This window comes from Lissotriton vulgaris, chromosome 1_1, assembly GCF_964263255.1.
Source record: "Lissotriton vulgaris chromosome 1_1, aLisVul1.2, whole genome shotgun sequence".
NCBI lineage: Eukaryota > Metazoa > Chordata > Amphibia > Caudata > Salamandridae > Lissotriton > Lissotriton vulgaris.
Window position 1 is genome coordinate 1395663939 of NC_141685.1, and position 5550 is coordinate 1395669488.

The following is a 5550-nucleotide window of genomic DNA, read 5'->3' on the forward strand; positions in this document are numbered from 1 at the left end:
AGTTTGTTCAAGATGGCCGGTCCCACGTGTCTCGTCGCACCCACAGATCTCAGCTTTGCTGCAGATGTAGGTAGAGGTCGGAGAGGTCTAGAAGTCCAGGTCTCGTCGGGCTCTGAAGTCTGGTTCCAGGCAGGAAGGACGACAAAGTGAACCGCTAGGACGCTTGATGGTGCCTGCTTGTGCAGGTGGTCACTCCTTGGCCACAAGGGAGATTTTCTTCAGTCTTCTGTTGGGCAGAACATCGAAGTCTAGAGTTTCTTCTTTGTAGAGTTTCAAATCAGGATAATCTAATTTGGAATGGGACCAGCTCCTACCTTTATTCTCCTAAAGGGGGCTTTACTATGACTAGGTCCCTCCTATGGGTGGGACCAGGAAGGGGGGTGGTTACACCCCCTATCCTTTGTCCGGTTTTGCGCCAGAGCTGGGGCTGGAGTGCCCTAGCAACTGGTTTGAACCGGGGTATGCACAGGGACACCTTGTGGGCCCCAGGCATGTCTCATTCCTTTCAGCCTGTCCTACCTCAATACACAAAAATCCTTTCTGGGGTGGTGCTAGTACCTCCCAAGGCAGTAAACCCTTTGTCCAGGCCTCCCTCGCTGGAAGGACTCCCAGCAGCAGGAGGTCAGACTTGTGTCTGTGGTGGCAGCATCCATTTTGTGATGTTGAGGCTCGAGTTAACTTTAACCGGGGTTCACAGTTACATACATGTCGTGTCCCTCTAAAAGGGTGGAATGCTACCCCAGTCATCAGAACTGGCGAGGGGGTAGTATTCCAATTCGTATGACACCTTACTCGACATGTTTTGATAATGCTATCCCAAAGTTAGTAATAACCGCGAGCATTATAATGCACTTAAGAGTATATGGTATAGTGTTATCATGGAAACAGCTAAAAGACTTGGTTCCGAAAGCTGCAGATAGGCTCAGCTCATGCTAGAGTACAATCTCACATAATTCCAAGCACTCTGCCTCCAGAATTGTTAAAGCCTGCCATAGGAGTGACTTACAGGAGGATATGTGTCTATTTTAGGGTTAGATATAGGTATACTATATCTAAAGCAAAGGGTGAATACACCACCTTGCCCCAGCTGTGTTACCAGCCAGTTGTGTCTGTTTAGATGGCCAGCCAGGGGTGGCACAACACATGCTGCAGCCCCTGGTAGGCCTTAGGTGCACTTATGCCCTGGGTACCTATGGTACACTGTACAAGGACTTACAAGAGTGACCCAATACCAATTGGTAAATGCACCTAAAGTACATGGATGTCAATTTAGAGAGAGAACAGCTAGGCTGTGGGTCTGATTAGCAGGCCCACAGCCAGGGAAAGTCGTAAACCAGTGAAGCAAAAGGCAAAAATCTGGGGTGACCATAGGATTGCAGACCCTACTCTCCTACAGTCCAAGCCTCTACTTCCAAGAGAACATTCTTTAACACTCCACCAGATAGGGAATCCAGAAAGCTGGATCATCATGGAAAGAATATTTTTTCTTTCGCCAGCTTGGGACTACGGTCGGTAAACATCGCTTGTCTATGGGGTTGTTATTCCCACTCTATGTGGGACACGCTTGCGCAAGTGCTGTCTCAGTGTCCGGAGGAGGCCCGGACTGTAGTCTCCCAGGCTGTTGCTGCAGGGAGAGACTCAGCAAAGTTTACCATCCGCTGTGGGCTGGATACCGCCGACTCTCTAGGCAGGACGATTTCAACGTCGGTAGCCCTTCGACACTACGCCTGGATGAGATCGACCGGCTTTTCTGGGGATGTCCAGAGCACCCTTATGATGTGAGAGACAACAAGGACCCCCTGATACCTTTAAGTTTCCTGGGTCAGGGCAACATTTCAAGTGTGAGTAAATTACCCAGGCAAATTGAAAAAACCAACTAACACATAAAAAAGTAATCCACTACAGTTTGTACATATTTTTGAATACAAATTTAATACTTATTCCAGTTGCATACTGATTGATATAATTGACATAATTACACACATAAGATATAAAAATTAGTTTGCATTATAACATATGCACGATTACAAAATATTAAACAATTCATAAGTATAAAAAACTATTGGATGGTTTTACTGTATCCTGTCTACGCGTTTCGACACTTTAATGTGCCTTTTTCAGGACTGTACCATCAAGCTGTAAAAAAATGATAATAATAATATATATATATATTTATACACAATTTTACAATGTTATATTTCCATGTACAAACCAGTTAGTCTTATCGCTATTTAATTCATGTGTTAGATTTTGGCTTTCAACAAGGACATTTGATAATACCGCTTGCGTATATCACTACTTTCTATTTACTGTTTTGGTTGCTATATATTTTGTTTACCATGTAAGATGAAAACATAGGCACTATTGGTTCTTATTAAACGTAGCTAGCACATTCTAGGTATATAACTCAAGAGAACATGAGAACATACAATTCAGTTATACATTGATATATATGAGATGAGGACATGGGCACTTGTGGTACTTATTACACATAGCTAGCAAATTCTTGGTATTTAACTCAAAGAACATGAGAACATATAATTCAGTTATACATTGGTATACATTGGTAACAAAAGTTGTGCCTTATTTATATTATCACAGTGAGAGGTTGTATTGTGCCATTGGATATCCTACTAGTTACAAATTATCAGGAGAATAGAAGTAAGAAAGACTTTTAGATTTCAAGGTTACACACCTAAAGATACCCCAGAGTGAGGGGCCTGGTTGAAAGAAAAGATGTATTATGTGTTTTGGCTCATAAACATCCTACAGTTCTCATCCTACTTAAATGTTCAATTATTGTCTTAATAGTAGTCCTATATATCTACTTATATTGGCTAGGTTACTATTTTACACACTATTCTAGTACAGGAGAACTGTTTCCTAGTCTGAACTTTACTTCCTATATATTAATGCCTCATATTGTTAATATGCTTACCTATATACAGGCTCGAATCAGGATACGCTTCTACGGCCTAAGCAGGGGAGTGCTTATTGCTGCATAGAGTTGAATATTAGAGATGATAAAATTCTGTAGTATAGGAAACATTGATAGCTCGTTAGATATTTCAGATTGCCTCTTGAGTAATATAATTGGGTTATACTCTAATCATTTTACTACCAGTCGGTGTTTCAGTTAGTAAAGACATCTTGATTCCCTAATGCCTATTTATTTACATATATTTTACAGCTCATAGTGATGTTAGCTTACCGTGTTAAAGTAAAGAAGTCTTCAGTATTTGTTGTCCATAGGTGCCATATTTAGTTTATTCAGACCGCATTAGTAGTACATCTATGAAAAAAGATCGTTTTTACTCCTGATTGTATTTTCTCTATATTAGCAAAGATCGTTTTTACCCCTGATTGTATTTACTCCATATTGGCAAAGTTATTTTATTTCAATTTTAAGATCAGATGAGTGACTCCCATATTATCGCTGACATAATTTTTTGCATGTGTGGTCTAAGACCTACAGCCGGTATAGTGCCAGTTTACATTACTTCCCAGAGCGCATTTGATTAAATGTCCCCGTTGTTTAAACTAAAAGACATTCCTCATACTGATTGTTCACGTTACTGCTTTTACCTGTGGTTATTTTATTTGCACCGCGAGTATGCTTGAGCTACTGATGTGGAGTATTTGTTATTCAACGGCCGCTCGTTTGGCGCTTCATTAAGATAAGATGTCAGCGCAGCTGCAACAGAAAGAAGCGGATATCGTGTAAGAATTTCGGTGATTAACCCGTGTAGGCAACAACGCGTTTACAGCTCAAAAATCCGCAATGGAAACAATGTAGCAGGTGACGCTTTTACCTTTTAAAATGTTGTTGGACAGACGAAGAAAGCTCTGCACAAATGATATTTATTTGTCAGCTTGCTCGTTGCACGCTCTTTTCGGCACTTTAATGAGCACAACTGAAACGATAAAGAGCGTTAACGTGGATTTGCCCATATACATTAGAGTACGCTTCTAGCTAGTAAATATACTGCAGCTAAGGTATTTACCTTATTCTCGTGTTAGAGAGTGGACCCTCTGGGCGGCGTCTCAACGGTTCTGATAGTTTGGCATAAGGATTGCTAGGCGTTTCCTGGTTGATATATATATGCAGTCAGCTGATTGGTTCACCTGACTACCTCATACATTTTAAGACGATTTGTTTTTAACTCCTTGCATGCCTGCACTAATTAGGTAAAGAAAGTTTAGTTTCTTTTCCATTCCAGTAAATGATATAATGGTATAAGAATACGCTATTTGCTGCTTACAAGCACCAATATAGCATTAAGTATAGTTGGGGTCTTGTTTTTCATAATCTAAATATGTGGATCAAAATGTGTTCTGCTATTTTTTACTTTGCTGATTTTAACATTTATCCACTAAGGTGTTTCCTGGCGTATGCTCTAAATTAGTACGTTTTGGATTGCGGAATTTCATTTTGTAGGTGTACTAAGTTTCGCTGATTGGGTCTTTTTATTCTTATTTTTGTATTCATATTAGTATGGCGTATATCTACAATATAGCTATTATTTTATATTAATTTATACAGGGGGTAAGGTTGTAACTTGAATTATTTATTTTTTGGCATATTTATTATTCTCTACAGATTAGAAAGGGTATACCGTCAGTTCTTATTTTTCATATTATTGCATTTGCCCATGGTAGATCACTATTCAGACCCTGGGTAAATGTATTTAGAGTAAAGATCCAAAAGACCTTTCTTTTTTTCCTGATCTTGTCACCACCGTTATTGTTGGCTATATGGATCTTTTCAAGAATACGCCAACGAATCTGGGATGGGGAATGGTTGAAGTCTACAAAGTGGGCTGCCAATGGCACTGTCAGTTTTTTTGTTTTGATTGCAGATCTATGCTCCGTTAGGCGGAGTTTCATAGTCCTTGCAGTTTCTCCAACATATCCTAAATTGCATGGACATAGTAGCAAGTAGACAATGTTGGTAGTATTACATGTCCATAATTCTTTAGCGTGTATGTGTACTTTATTGAATATGAACGTTTGGCCTGGTATGATGCCTTCACATGATTGGCATGCGCCACATCTAGAGGTTCCTTTAGTAGCGTTCTCTCCATTCAGTGATTTTTGTATAAACGGAACAGTTTTATTAGTACCACTAAATCTTGACCTGACTATTAGATCTTTAAGAATTTTGTTGCGTCGTTGCGCAAACATTGGTTTGGGTAGTTTAGGTTGAGAGCACCCTTATGGACATGCCCTTTGATGGGCGTCTCCTTTTTGGTGACAAAACAGACAACACTCTAGAGAGTTTCAATGACACACGGGCTACGGCCAAGTCATTGGGCCTCTCCAACCGCCCTGTGCAGTCTGCTTTTCGCCACTTTTGTGTCTCCCTCCCCTTCGAGGCTACCCCCCAGCCATGCCACCTCAGTACCATCTCATGTAGGAGGATCATCTGGGCCTTCTCCAACGGGAAGTTACAGCTCTCTTGGCCAAGGGAGCCATCTAGCACGTTCCTGCCCCAGAAGTAGGTCGTGGTTGCTTTTCCCACTGCTTTCTGGTACCCAAGAAGGATAAGGG

At 40.9% G+C, this 5550-nt stretch overlaps 1 long non-coding RNA gene across 1 annotated transcript; it reads right to left on the reverse strand.

The window, feature by feature from the left end:
- Positions 1–1978: 1978 nt before the first annotated feature.
- On the reverse strand, positions 1979–4056 carry LOC147750570 (uncharacterized). The gene is made up of 6 exons (XR_015299752.1): positions 4005–4056; positions 3813–3914; positions 3586–3694; positions 3212–3292; positions 2939–3031; positions 1979–2136 (listed from the first exon to the last, which is right to left on the reverse strand). It is a non-coding gene; the product is annotated as an uncharacterized LOC147750570 (long non-coding RNA).
- Positions 4057–5550: the final 1494 nt, after the last annotated feature.